The sequence below is a fragment of the Lygodium microphyllum genome, chromosome 11 (genome assembly GCF_053477565.2).
Source record: "Lygodium microphyllum isolate KBCC chromosome 11, Lygodium_microphyllum_v1.1.10, whole genome shotgun sequence".
Classification (NCBI taxonomy): Eukaryota; Viridiplantae; Streptophyta; class Polypodiopsida; order Schizaeales; family Lygodiaceae; genus Lygodium; species Lygodium microphyllum.
The window spans coordinates 38,404,811-38,420,348 of record NC_141145.1 but is presented as its reverse complement, the minus strand read 5'-3'; positions in this window follow the sequence as shown (position 1 = coordinate 38,420,348).

Genomic DNA, 15,538 nt, shown 5'->3' with positions numbered 1-15,538 from the left:
TGAGGCTGGTTGGGAAACCCACAGATGTTTACCAATACTAGTTGGAGCCTCTCTATAACGACTACAAAAAATTGGGACAAAAGGTTGCTGATGGAAGTAAGTATATTGATTTTACCAATCTCCACGTGTTGATTAAAACATGCCTAACCCTCTTTAAGTTAGTCCACATAGAATTGAATTGATTGTTTATGATCAATATGGCATGGTTATAGGCTTACTCATGTGGATCAAGAGCAATATTGTAGCTTTCTCGAATGGTAAGTTTTTCGATGCAATATTCTGTTTGAGGTTAAGTTGTATTATCAAATATGGGTCTTCAGCCAATATTACAAAATTCATCCTTCTCCTATAGAAAGAATTACATTCCTGCAGGTGAGCATAATCTCCTAAGAGCTAAGACTCTTACTAAATCCCATAGTTTCTTACTTAGACTCTTCATTCATGTCTATCTAACAATGCAATGTAGTCCAAGTTTCTTCATTATGGAGCAATTTGACCTCCTCACATCCTCGAAGCACATGTAGGATGACTTGATCTTCTATTTAACAAAAGTAGAGAGAGAGAGAGAGAGAGAGAGAGGCTTGGTCTTCCCCAACAAACACCCACTAGGTAGTTTCGTAGGTACCACTCTCCAGAGGAGTACCACAGTAAGTTCATAAGAACATGTGACTCTCTAGGTGCCATACTTGAGTCTCTTCTTTCAAACTCACCAATAGCCTTGAAACTTCATTGTCCAATTCATTTCAGCAGTCCATAGCTTTTGGAATGGACTTGTTGGTCGGTTCCTCGAAGTCACCTTTGCTCCTAAATGACAAATAGGATTCCTCTTGTTGTAAATCTATTGTTTCATAAAGCGTGCATCTTGGTTGTCGGGACCACTCGCCAATAATTAGTCATTTTGCTAAAAACATACGTAGCCAAAATTGTGAAAACCTAAGGCGACCTTGTAGACATCTGTATAAATTAAATTATTCTTCCTTGCCACATTCCACATGCAAATAATGGAAACACATAATTTTCTAAATTGGATATCATGTGTTACATCATAAGATCTCAGCATAATGCATTTGATTGTGATATCACAAGATCTCAAGACGAGGTACCATGAAATACATAATGAGAATCTGCATGAAACTAAACATATCTTGAGTAGAAACAAACACATACCTTCATACAAGATAAGGTTATTTGAAATCCAGTATGAGAATTTACATGAAACTTCACAATAATGTCAGTTTAGGAGATAGTTCCATTGATTGTATTTCTCAAGCTGGGAGAATGACATGTCCACAGGAAAATAATGTGGGTGATGTTTTATTTGGTGACAGATGGGCTTTGGAATGGGCTAGTGCGCTAGAGCCTCGCCAGAGTGCACTTGGCGATGAGGTCGAGGAAGAGAACGATCAGAGCGAAGAAATAGATATAAACAATGTTGGTACAGCTATGGATGTTGCGCCTGAGATCAATGGGACCCGAAAACATGAATTCAGAAGGAAAGATAGTAGAGAGCATTGGGATAGGGTTTCGGAGAGAGCTACAGAATATCTCTATCGACACCATCATGAATTGTCATATTATGTTCGAGAAAGAGAAGAAGGTGCAGGAGAAAGGGTTCAGGGCAGACACCAACATGATCATAGGCGCAGAGATAGTGTACGCAAAAGAAGAAGAAGATCTCCATCTTACGTTACAACATTTGTGCCTATATTCTTGAAGGAGATATGCACCCACTCCTTGATTTGAAGCATTAGTGTTAGAAACGAAAGTTTGCCTATTTAGATATGCATCAAGTAAACTTGTTGCTTTAAAAACCAAAATCTTCTAATATTTTTCTAAATAGTTCAATATGCTCAATTCTCCAAAGGAACTTAATTTTTTTCTTTTGTGACTATCGTTATCAAGTTTACATCTACTAAATTTGTCAAAAATCCATTTCAAAATTTAATAATGACATTGTGGGATAAGTTGTCATTCATACTCCAATTTACATGTATAAATTTTCAATTACGACTTTTTAAAATCAAGATTTGGAGTAGCTAGTTTAGAACGTAGACATCTTCATCCGTGAAATAGTAGATTCTAGTTATTAATATCTTACACTACAACATATAGAGCCAATAGCAACGTTTAAAGCGACAAAATTATTCATGGAAAAAATTGTGCCCGTCATTGCTATTCATGTTGCTATTAGTGACACGATAAATTCATCACTATTTGTGTTGCTATATGCATCACTATTAGCATTGCTATATGCATCGCTATTAGCTATGGCAATGGTAATAGCACAAAGTGGATTCTTTGTGCGAGAAGTTGATAGGGACGCCTATCCTTTTCGGGCGTTTCATTAATTTAGTGTGTACATGGGTGATTCCATAGCGGGTGATTCCGCAAAATGCATATTAAATTAATAAACGTTTATGAGTTTAGAGTGCGCACTCGTAATAAATTAAGGTTAGGATTTATTTCTAACCAGTTGATTTATTTATGTAGCTGAAGACTGCTAGGTATTCACTTTTGTCGGTTTAATTGTACTATTTTACTAACGATTGTGAATGCTTCAGTTGATGTGTAGAGATAGCAGCAGTGGCGGAGGAAAGCATTGGAGTCTAGCGAGTATTCGACCTTTGGATTATATTTTGATAGGCGCCACGCCTATATTTTGTTATGTCTATCGAGACATCGATTATTGATTATTATTTTGTATGCGCCTATGTGCACGGATATGTTATTTCTATTTGGGACATTGTGTTGGGCGTGCCAGATTCCATGGGCACCGTCCATTAGCTTTATTTCCTATTTTTGTAGAAAGCAAACTCAAAAGCTAAAAGCTTGTCTTTTTTTTTGTAAATTGGGCTATTATTGAGCATGAAGATGGAAATATACATAAAATACATGCTTTGTGAAGCGCTGACACAAGGCATGGGGGGAGATTGAACCCAATTGGTCTCTTGTTTCTTGTTGTTTATGCTTTTACATTGTTTTTTGTGCAAAAAGGTAGAGTTCATTGTTCTTGGGGACCTTCCGGGATTCACTACGTGAGCATATAGTGACCGATCTGCGCACCAGTGGTATCAGAGCGGAGCTGAGATCAAGAGCTTCCAATCACTACCCATCTCGGGCGAAGGCGAAGCTCCTGGAACGATCGGGCTCTACAGTCAATCTCATCGCGAACGGTCGATACAGGCAGACTTCTGGCGATCAAGAACCCCTGTTTCTACTCTCAGATCGCGAAGGACCAGGCTGTACAGGCGGAGAACCACGCATTCATCTCCTTCATCAAGTCGTCAAAAACCAGAGCTAAGTCTCAATTACAAGCTTAAAAGCTTAAAAAAATCAAAAGTCTTAAAGCTTAGTTAAGCTTTAATAAAGCTTAACCACGAAAATTCATCTCGGGCGGCGTTAGTATAAACTCGCCACGTTCAAACCCGTCGTCAACATACTGCGATACCCGAAAATCAAATTTGGCTTGGTAAGCCATAAGTTCCATAAGCTTAACACACTAAGCTTCTGCAAGTCACACAAGACAATCAAGTTCATAAACTTCAGGTCCTACACTTTTGAAGTCAAGTCCTGCAAGTCGACTGGAATCAAGTTCTGCAAGTTCACTAAGTGCTGCAAGTTTGCAACTCTGCAAGTCGGCTAAGTCTGCAACTCTGCAAGTCAGACTAGTCAACTGGAGTCAGAACTAACTAGTGCTCAAAACTCCTAGAAGGGCTGTTCCTGCGCAAAAACTCTGAACTGCAAAGTTATTCGAGGCAAAGTATTCTACCTATGCGCAGGTCCGCTGAAGTATTTTCAGCATACGAAGAAGGAAATATTGCAGATTTTCTGAAAATTGAGAAAGTAATACCCAAAAACACATAGCCTTGTAACCCCGAACTTGAGCTACGCTCATCCCGCTAACCTGATTTTGAGTGGGAAAGGTCTATTGAGTTTTACAGGATGACGACCCCACATATGGATGATCCTATGGCTGAAGACGACCTACCTGAGCCTACCATGGAACAAAAGCTGGACCTAATCATGATGCAATTGGAAGAAGAACGAAGAGCTAGGCAAGCATTGCAAGCGCAATTGACAAAATTACAAAGAGCGTCTACCGACAAAGAAGAACCTCAAGCTGAAGATTTGATTCGACGTACCATTGACGCCACTCTTGAAGCTCAAACCATTCGCAAGGAATCAAAGATAAGTAAACGAAGTTTCAAATTTCGCACTTTCAATGGCATATGAGAAGGAAAGACTGTTTTATCCTTTATTAGCCAGTTTGATGACTATTTCCATGAGGAAACTTATCCAGAAAAAGATAAAATCAAGTGTGTTACTAATCATTTGGTAGACAGAGCATCACTTTGGTGGACTATAGTACGCAAGAGCATAGAATGTCCTGCTACTTGGGAAGATTTCAAGAAGAAGTTCATGCAGAATTTCCTTCCACCGCAATTTCATGAGAAGGCTATCAAGCAATGGGATCTACTTCAACAACGGGATCGTGAGCCTATTCCACAGTATACAGAGCGTTTTTGGAATGCACTCCTACAGCTACGCATGCTTGAAGACGTACCAGAGATGACACATAAGCGGAAGTATATGTCTGGACTTTTTGGGCATTACTACGCTGAAGTGAACATGTTCAAGCCTGCTACCCTTGAAGACGCCATTTCACTAGCTCACGACACTGAAGATAAGCTACGCGGTAGAGACAGACGACCACAACAATTCCAAGCCAATGGTAATTATGGATCTAAACAATTCAATTCCAATTTTAGAAGGTTTAATCCAGGTCGTTTCTCTTCACCATCTTTCTGCAAGAATTGGGCTAAACCACCTGCATTACCATCCAATGTCAATCCAAATCCTAAGCCTATTCCACAAGCAAATCCAAATGTATCTAGACTTCCAGCCATTGCAAATAATGTAACCAAAGCCAAGCCAATAGTATGCTATAAATGTCACCAGCCTGGACATCTCGCAGCAAATTGTCATTCAAAGAAGCCACTAGTACATATCAACTATCTTGGAGCCATGGACGAAGATGAGCATGAGGATATGCCTGATTTTACTGAAGATGAGGATGACACTACTACAACTTCCGACACTTTATCAGGTATTCCTACTCCACATTCATTATTCACTATGAAATGTTTGGTGCATGGAAAGGAAAAGACTATTTTGCATGATGACGGTAGTACTCATGACTTTATTTCAGCAAAATTGGTAAAGGAATTGAAATTACAGACTGTACCTATGCATTATCGCATAAAAGTTGCATTTTTAGGCACTAGGTATAATGGTACACAAGAAGTACAAGATTTAGAGATTCAAATTGGTTCATACACTGAAAGAAGAAATTTCTTAGTTGTTTCATTACAGTCGAGTGACATTATTTTAGGAATGCCTTGGCGACACCAGCATAACCCAAATATAGATTATTCCACACACACAATGAAGATTAATTTTCAAGGAAAATCTATTACATTATATGGTATGCATGCATCTAATATTTTTCCACTGCTTTCGCATACTCAAGCAAAACGTGCATTATGCAAGAGTACTAAATCATATCTCATTTGGGTGAATGAATTGCAAGCAAAGGAAAATCATATGCACCCTAGGCATAAGGAATTTCTTGCATATTTTAAGGACTGTTTTGCAGAAGATCTACCACCAGGTTTACCACCTTCACGTCCAGAAGACCATAAGATTGATTTGATCCCTGGCACACAACCATCTTGCAAAGCACCATATAGGCACAATCAGATAGAGCAAAAAGAAATCCAGAGTCAAGTTGAAGAATTACTAAATAGAGGTTTAATTCGACCTAGCAGTTCTCCATTCGGTGCACCTGTACTCTTAGTCAAGAAAAAGAATAATACCTATCGTATGTGTATTGACTACCGAGCTTTAAATAAGATCACTGTAAAGAATAGGTATCCTATACCTAGAGTTGATGACCTTATGGACAAACTGCAAGGATCTTCTATATTTAGTAAAATTGACCTTAAGTCTGGATATCATCAGGTGAGGCTAGATAAATCTGACATATTTAAGACTACATTTAGAACACAGGTTGGCCATTACGAATTCCTAGTCATGCCATTCGGATTGACTAATGCACCTGCCACTTTCAGTAGAATGATGAACCGTATCTTTTTGAAATATCAGTACTGTGTGATTGTTTTCTTTGATGATATTTTGGTGTTTAGTCAAAATGAGAAAGAGCATTATGAGCATTTGTCATTAGTTTTTCAATTATTGAAAGAAAATCAACTGTTTGTAAATCCTGAAAAGAGTGAATTCTTTAAGACAGAAATTGAGTATTTAGGTCATATTGTATCATTTGAAGGAATTAAAGTTGATCCTAAGAAAATTGATGCAATATTGCATTGGCCTGTTCCTAAAAACGTGCATGAGTTACGCTCATTCCTTGGTCTTGCTAGTTTCTATAGGAAGTTTGTACGTAATTTTTCATTACTTGCTTTACCATTAACAAAACTTCTCAAGAAAGGAATTGTTTATCAATGGACTTAAAACCAGCAGAAATCCTTTGACTTACTGAAACATGCATTAACCAATGCCCCTGTTCTAAAGTTGCCTGACTTTAATAGACCATTCTTTCTAGTTGTGACCGATGCTAGCGGATCACGAATAGGAGCCGTACTAATGCAAGACAATCATCCAATAGCATATTCTAGTTCTAAGCTGAAACCCTCTGAGCTGAAATATTTCACTTATGACAAAGAACTATTAGCAGTTGTACAAGCATTAAAACAGTGGAAACACTACTTAATGGGTTCAGAATTCATGATAAAGACCGACCAGCAAAGCATTAGACATTTACTTAGCCAACCCCAAATTTCTGACCGTCATATCAAATGGGCTTTCTTCATTCAAAGTTTTCATCCTATCATTCAATACCAACCTGGAAAAGAAAATGTAGTTGCTGATGCATTGAGTAGAAGACCTGCAATTCATAATATTTCTGTCATATCTTTTGATTCTTTGATTGCTATGAAAGATACATATCACCAGGATATTACTTTTCATTCTGATTGGAATAAATTAGTTCAAAATAATTTCATTCCTGTTGATTCATTGTCATATAATGATGGATTTATGTTTTATGAAAAAAGACTGTGTGTTACTATTCCATTCCGATCTTTTGTTTTGAATGAAATTCATTGTCCCCCATATCAAGGTCATAGAGGTATCATATCTACATTACGTATGCTAACTGAAGATTTTTATTGGTCGCATATGGATGCAGATGTATCTAATTTCGCTTCTGAATGTTTGATTTGTCAAAGAGTAAAAAGACATCATGGTAAACAGTATGGATTACTAATGCCTTTGTCTATTCCATCTAAACCTTGAGAACATATTTCTATGGATTTCATTACTGGTTTACCAAATACTAAATCTAACCATGATATGATTTGGACAGTTGTAGATAGATTTAGTAAGCAAGCATATTTCATTCCATGTAAGAAAACTTTAACAGCATCACAAGCAGCACAGTTATTTTTGAAAATTGTTTTTACTAACCATGGATTGCCAAAAGTTATTATTTCAGATCGTGATTCTAGATTTTGTAACAATTTTTGGATTACACTGTTTGCTAATCTAGGCACAAAGATTGATTTCTCATCTGCATTTCATCCAGAAACAAATGGACAAACAGAAGCAACAAACAACACCATTCTAGATCTTTTACGTGCATATACTATCTCTAAACCTCAGACATGGGACACTCATTTGCATTTATTACAGTTTGCATATAACAATACACTGCACACATCTACAAAGAAAGCACCTTTTGAAGTCATTTATGGATATAGATTATCTACACCTGTTGCATCTTTGTCTAATAGAATTCAGAGTGCTGATGACATTGCTAGTATGGATAACAGTATTTTTGATGAGGTTAAGGATATGATTGCTAAAGCCCAACAATCATATACCAAACAAGCCAACAAGAAAAGAAAAGCCATGAATTTCAAAGTTGATGATTATGTTTGGCTGAGAATAGAAAAACGTAGACTGCAAAGTGTAGATAGACATCCAGTTGTCAAATTAGCTCCTAGATTCTATGGACCATTTAGAATCATTCATAAAATTAATGATAATGCATTCAAGTTAGAATTACCATCTCATTGGAAAATGCATAATACATTTCACATTAGTTTATTGAGACCATTTAGAGGCCAATTACCTATCCACCCTATTTATGAAAACCCACCTTTACTAGAGGAAGAGACTGAAATACTTGAACCAGAAGCCATCATAGACACTGACTATATGACCACTAGAACTGCCCGAAGATATTCTAGATATCTAGTTAAATTTAAGAACCATCCTGTAGAGGAAGCACAATGGATGCACGCTAGAGACTTAAATGCTTTCCCCACTCTGTTAGCTCCACATTGAGCTAATAGCAATTGAGGTCAATTGCTATCCCACCCCAGGGGTATGATGCCAGGAGGCATATTCCACGGTGGATTCCATGCCACGGTGGATTCCGTGAGGTTTTACGGTGGATTCCATAAACTTAGATGACCGGGGCTCATACACAAAGTGGATTCTTTGTGCGAGAAGTTGATGGGGACGCCTGTCCTTTTCGGGCGTTTCATTAATTTAGTGTGTACATGGGTGATTCCATAGCGGGTGATTTCGCAAAATGCATATTAAATTAATAAACGTTTATGAGTTTAGAGTGCCCACTCGTAATAAATTAAGGTTAGGATTTATTTCTAACCAGTTGATTTATTTATGTAGCTGAAGACTGCTAGGTATTCACTTTTGTCGGTTTAATTGTATTATTTTACTAACGATTGTGAATGCTTCAGTTGATGTGTAGAGATAGCAGCAGTGGCGGAGGAAAGCATTGGAGTCTAGCGAGTATTCGACCTTTGGATTATATTTTGATAGGCGCCACGCCTATATTTTGTTATGTCTATCGAGACATCGATTATTGATTATTATTTTGTATGCGCCTATGCGCACGGATATGTTATTTCTATTTGGGACATTGTGTTGGGCGTGCCAGATTCCATGGGCACCGTCCATTAGCTTTATTTCCTATTTTTGTAGAAAGCAAACTCAAAAGCTAAAAGCTTGTCATATTTTTGTAAATTGGGCTATTATTGAGCATGAAGATGGAAATATACATAAAATACATGCTTTGTGAAGCGCTCACACAAGGCATGGGGGGAGATTGAACCCAATTGGTCTCTTGCTTCTTGTCGTTCATGCTTTTACATTGTTTTTTGTGCAAAAAGGTAGAGTTCATTGTTCTTGGGGACCTTCCGGGATTCACTACGTGAGCATACAACGACCGATCTGCGCACCACTTCTTCTTCTTCTTCTTCATGGGTTCCCTCCTCCTAGGAGAGAAGAAGAAGAATCCTTTCATGCTTCTTCTTTACAAGTTTCCTTCTTCTTCTTCTTCTTCACATGTTTTCTCCTCCTTCTTCTTCTTCTTCACGGGTTCCCTCCTTCTAGGAGAGAAGAAGAAGAATCCTTTCGCACCTCTCTCCTTCTTCTTCTTCTCCTTCATGGGTTCCCTCCTTCTCCTTTGTAGTTGTCTCCTCTCTTTTTGTGGATGGCGGTGGTAGCGGCCTCTCTCTCTCTCTCTCTCTTTGATCTCTCTCCCTTTTTCTCTCTCCTTTGTTCTCTCTATACATCTCTTCATCAACAAAAAGAAAGAACAAGTGTTCTCTAGTTGCTCTCTGATTTGGCACCCACCTTCAGGCACTGATGTCAATCTTCCCCTTGCACTGGCAATGATCTTCCTTTTGTTGTAATTGGCCCCTCTTCTTTGTAAGGTCTCCATTGTTTGTTCATAGCAAGGAGACTCCTAAGTATATTGTAGCTATTGTCAGTGCAGTTAGGAAGCCAAGGGGCACCCAAGATTGTGCTTGCACTTCCTCTCTGTTTTGGTTCATCTCTATGACCACCATCACTTATGCCAATTGCCATCATCTTTCCATTGTTAACAATGGCATGTTATAGTTCACTTCATAGTATCACATCATCCTTTACAGTGTCACCCATCGATTCTCTCTACTTCAAAGTTTCATTCCGGATGCTCCCCTCAAACTCTACAAGTAGTGCTCCCTTTCAGGGTAAGGTGTCATCTCTCCCTTCTTGAGTTGGTCATCCAATCTTGGAGTCACTCCATCTTCCTCTCTTTATTACTTCCTCTCCATGCTCAAGATGGGCACCTCTAATCCTTCCTACATCATAGGATTTTGCCCCAAAGGCACCCACCTTCTTCACGTGCTATCTTCAAGCCCATGCAATTGCTTGCTTGCTTGATATGTAGCCTATATTCCAAATCATTCATGTTACAAATTCAAGAAATACAAATGACCCTTGACACTTTCAAAAATTAATCTGCCCTTGAATCCACTTATGTTCCCATTGTGATAACATAACTTCTTTAATGAAGTCTTTTGGGACTATAACATCAAAAATATTTGGCTTGGCATAATAAATAACTTTCGAATCATCTTCACATCTTCAAAGCATTTTTTTCTTAAGATGTACCTACTTTTAATACCATGCAATGTGTCCCTTCTGAAGACATGCCTTGAAATTGAACTTTGTGCTCACTCAATCATGGTATTGAAAAAGTGCAAATTTGAAACCAATGTTGTGAAGTCACACAATCCATGCAATATATGAAAAGATGGATGCACTGAAATGTAGTGCCTAGCCTATCTACAAGTGCCTATGCATCATGAAAAATGTAAGCATTGTTCCTTGATTAGTTTTTCAATCCTTAACCTCACCTCTCAACTCTCAGCAAAGAAGAAATGTTGTACTCTACTCCACCCACCCAAATCTCATAGTCTCTCAAGAAAATAATGGTCCTCATGATGTTAACCAAGAAAACAACCCATCTCACAACTGAAGGCATCCTTCACGACCCTCAAACTCACCCGACCACCTTTTCCACTCATCCTAAGGTTCCTAATTTTGTGATGAATATCGTAACTCTCATGCGTATAAGAAACAGTGCATGCACAATGAAAGGTGCTCTCTTAAGGGCACGCACATCTAAGATTTACTACATATAGATGCAGTAGGCATCATGCCATACTAGTGCTCAACGATGGTGCAAAAATTGCATCAATACAACCCATGGCATGGAAGTAATTGATAAAAGCAGGAGACTACCCCCAAGTGTAGTGTATTTGACAAGTGTAACAATTGCAGTCAAAATGTATATCTTTCATCTTGATGTATGTGGTAATGGACCAACTGCATCTATTCCCCATTTTTCAAAAATATCACATGAAAGAATTATTTTTCTTATTTTTTGTTTTAATATTTTCTTACTCATTCTTTGACATTCATGGAATTATTTACATCAGTGATTGACATATTTATGCACACTTGGCCACATATATCCTTCAATTAGAATTTTCTGAAGAGTTGTTTTGTAGGAATAATGTCCACATGCTCCCTCATGATTATTTTTAAAAATATGGTATGTTTTCTCCTTCCAAGGTACTCTTCTCAAAATCAAATCCACTTGGCATAAAGAATATCATTCACTAATTTATACCTTCCAGTTCTTCTCAAAAACTCGTATTTTTTATCTTTAGGAATACTAGACGGTACCCAAGTAATAGAAAGTTTTTCTTCCAATTCAAGGGTTTCTCTTCCTCTATACCAAGGAAGATGTACTCTAATAGCAAATACTTGACAGATTGCTTCTTGGCTACATTATGAGCTTCCTGATTCTCTTCCTTGGGTATGTGTTTCAAACTCCAAGCCTCAAACTAATTTCAATCTCTTTGGATTCTATTACACATTCTCTTGAGTTTGGGATTCTTGAATTGCTAGACATTGAGAATTTTCTTTACTAAAAGTCGAGCATCTTCTCTAATCCTCAATCTTCGAATTCCCATTCTTTGACAAGGTAAGATAGCTACTTGCAATGTTGCATAGTTAGCTTCATTGTTATTAGTTGCCTCAAGTTTAACAGTTTCTTTTCTTATCAACTTTTTGAGTGAATCATAAACTACAATCCCTCCTCATGATGGTTGATGTGCTTTTTGATATGTTCCATCAAAGTACATAAAAAATTAAATTTCAATCTCTAGTTTAACTTCTTCTTTGTCTCCAAATTTTCCTTTTAACGAGAATGAACTACCCCTATAAGTCAAAAGATATGCTATTTTAGCTTGAGCTGAATCCTCAACTTGAATTTATACTAAATATCCTCAAGCTCAACAATCCATTTTATGACTCTCCTCAAAATATTTGAGTTATTTACTAACAGTGGCAATAGTATATAGTCTGTCAAAGTTATAAAGGGTTTTGGTAGTAAATACCTCCTAAAGTTTCTGTAGCAAGTATTACACTAATCATTACCAATTCAATTTGAGTATATGTTCTTTCTACTTACAACTTCACTCAACTTGCAAAATAGATCGGTCTTATGTATCAAGAATTCTTTCCTTGTTGCATAAGGATTGCTTCAATAGCATCTTCTCCTACTAATGGATTCACAAAAAAAAATCTATTTCGCAATCAGGTGCCTAGATCGATTATGCATGGCCTACAGTTTCCTTAACTTGTTGAAATACTTTCTCGGCTTCTACTGTCCACTCTAAAGGATCTTTCTTGGCTACCATATGCAATGGATAGAGCAACTAAGACGCCAAGGGTATGAATCTTGATAGATATCTTGCCTTATGAATGAAAGTCATAAGCTCCTTTGTATTTGCAAGTGATACTAAAGTAACCATAGCTTTAACCTTTTCAGGATCAAGCTCAATTCCATTTTTCAAAACCACATGACCAAGAAGTTTCACTCTTGTTGAGCTATCTTTCATTTTTTCCAATTTAATTGACAACCAAAACTATCAATTCTTTCAATCACTTTGTCTAGTTTATCACAATATTCAAGTCTTGTACTATGTACTTGACATCATCAATGAAATCTCTCACAAACTTCCCTAAGAAAGGAGCTAGCACTTTTTTTATTCTCCCAAGTTGATACCAAGCCAATCCATTACTGAGTCCAAATGGTAGAACTCTATAACAAAAACATTCCCATGGTGTTATAAAAGTTGTTTTCCTCTAATCCCTAGGAGCAATGGGCAATTGAAAGTTACCTAAATAGCCATCACAAACACAATACCTTTCATATCCTACAATTGAATCCAAAATTTCATCAATGAAAGGAAGTGGATAATGGTCTCCCTTTGTGAGTGCATTTAGAGGTTTATAGTTTACACAAATTCTCCAACCTCCAATTTTCTTTTGTGTTATGACTATTGTGCTTACCCATTCAGAATGTTCAACAAGATAAATAAATCCTGTTTGCAACAACTTTTCAATCTCTTCTCTCAAAATAGACTGGCATCTTCCTTGAGTTCAAATTTCAACCCTTCCCCTTGCATACCTCTGATTTCTGTGTAAGAAGTTACAAAGAGATTTGGATATTTATTGATAATTGTTTGATATTGTTTTTTCTCTCCTTCTATAGGGTCAAAACTCAACATTTTTTCCAACAACTCTTTTTTTCTGATGAAATTTGAGGTCATTCCATCAATCTTTCTAATTCCTCTAGCTTCCCCTCTTCATCTTCTCTCATCATTATGCTTTCCTGAACTTCTTTTGTTTTTACATTCATAACTTGAACTCTATTTGTTTCTTCCTTTGAAAAGTCTTTTTCAAATGATAATTCCTCATCCTTTAGCAAAAACAAAAGTCTTTTTTCTTTAGATGAAGAATGAAATCTATGTTTTCAAAAATTTTTAGATACTCTCGACATTATTGAATGTTAGACATGTGTTCATGACTTATTTTTTACATTTGAGGATTTTTTCTTGTTTTCCTTCACTTTTTCTATTATTATTGATGAAACCTCTGGGCCTGAGTCACTTTTTGAACTCTCATCCTCACTTTCTTCTTCCTTGGAACTATCACTCTCCTCCTTTTCTTCTTCTTTACTATCATCCTCATTTACTAGTTCTTTTCTTGAGGCCATATTAAACTTCACTACAAGATATGGACCTTATACCGACGTTTAAAGCGACGAAAATACAAACAAAAAAATTTGCCCCCGTCGTCACAAAAAGCGTCGTTATTGACGACGCCATAGAAACATCGCTATTGGCGTCGCTATATGCGTCGGCAACCAGAGAATTTACGACGCGCATAGCGAGGCCAATAGCGATGGTAACATCGAAAAAAAAATTTGTGGCAGGGCAGCAGCTGCCCTGCCACATATAACACTGTGTGCTGTATGAGAGCCATACAAAATAGTTTCTGCACTACTGCATACAAAGCGCTTGCAAACAAAAAGAATGTATACTGAAATCATAAAACTGATACATAAAATAAATACATGATCGCATAAAATGCGATTGGTACAATCATGAAAGGATATCACTAATACATAGAAAATGTCTACATAGATCAGGCGACTAAAAACTAAAGGTGTGTGAGCTCCAAGGATCCAAGGGTGAGCTAGAAATCCTTGTCCCCCGAAAGCTCGTCTCCCGCAAAGGAGCATCGAACGGATTCTGCAGAAAAAGAAACAACATATCAATCCACCATACAATAATGCATTCAAATATCTCATGGTAACTACGGACAAGAAAGATGGGTGACTTATAGGGCCGCCGTGTCTATACAATCGGTCGATCAATGCATTGAGACCGTGCCTCTCTGCATATCGAGTCTCAAGGCCTTGCGGATCGCAATTTGTAATGGAGTACTGCAAAGAAAACAAAATGCTAACTGTTAGAAACATGATTGTCAGTACAAAAATATTTCAAAAAAACAAATAAGCAAAACAAAAGAGAAACTTACAAAGTCCTCCAAATATGTCCTGTGGCCGCCACTCCCAAGATGATGGACCACTTCGGCCTCGAGTCGTGCCCTCGTCGCCTCCCGCTCTGCTGACTCCAACGTCCTGGCGAATTTGTAGCCTCCTCCCTCAGTCGGCGCCAGTCGTCTGGATCTAACCACTCGGGCTTTGCAGCCCCACTCTTGATTGCCTTGCATGCGTCGGATCGTCTATGTGACATGTATGCACGCATGCAATCCATCATCCAGCCCGTAGAGAATCTATCTACTGCGGTTGGCACCGGAAACTCCTCGTGCAAGGATGCTACTATGTAGTCCTTGCTCCCCTCCGGTATGTTCTTCCAATGATCCAGGACGTTGTGCCGAAAAACTTGTTGGCACAACTCCCTCATGCAAGCCATCACCCTCCTCCCCTCATCATTTATGATGATGGCTCCTGACCTACTATCAACTAGGTATCTATAACCCCTAGGAGTCTGCCTAAGATGGGTCCTCTTCCATCTCTGTTCACTCTCCTGGGCATATCCAGGAGACCCCTGTACATCCGGTGTACCGACGGGGGTAACCTCTCTCGGAGTGGCACTCACAGGGGTGCCACCAAAGGGGGTGCCACCAAAAGGGGTGCCACCTGCTGACGGCTGCGCAAAAGCCGGAGTAACTGGAGTAGACGTCCCCACAGGTGTGACAAATCCTGGACGTAATGCAG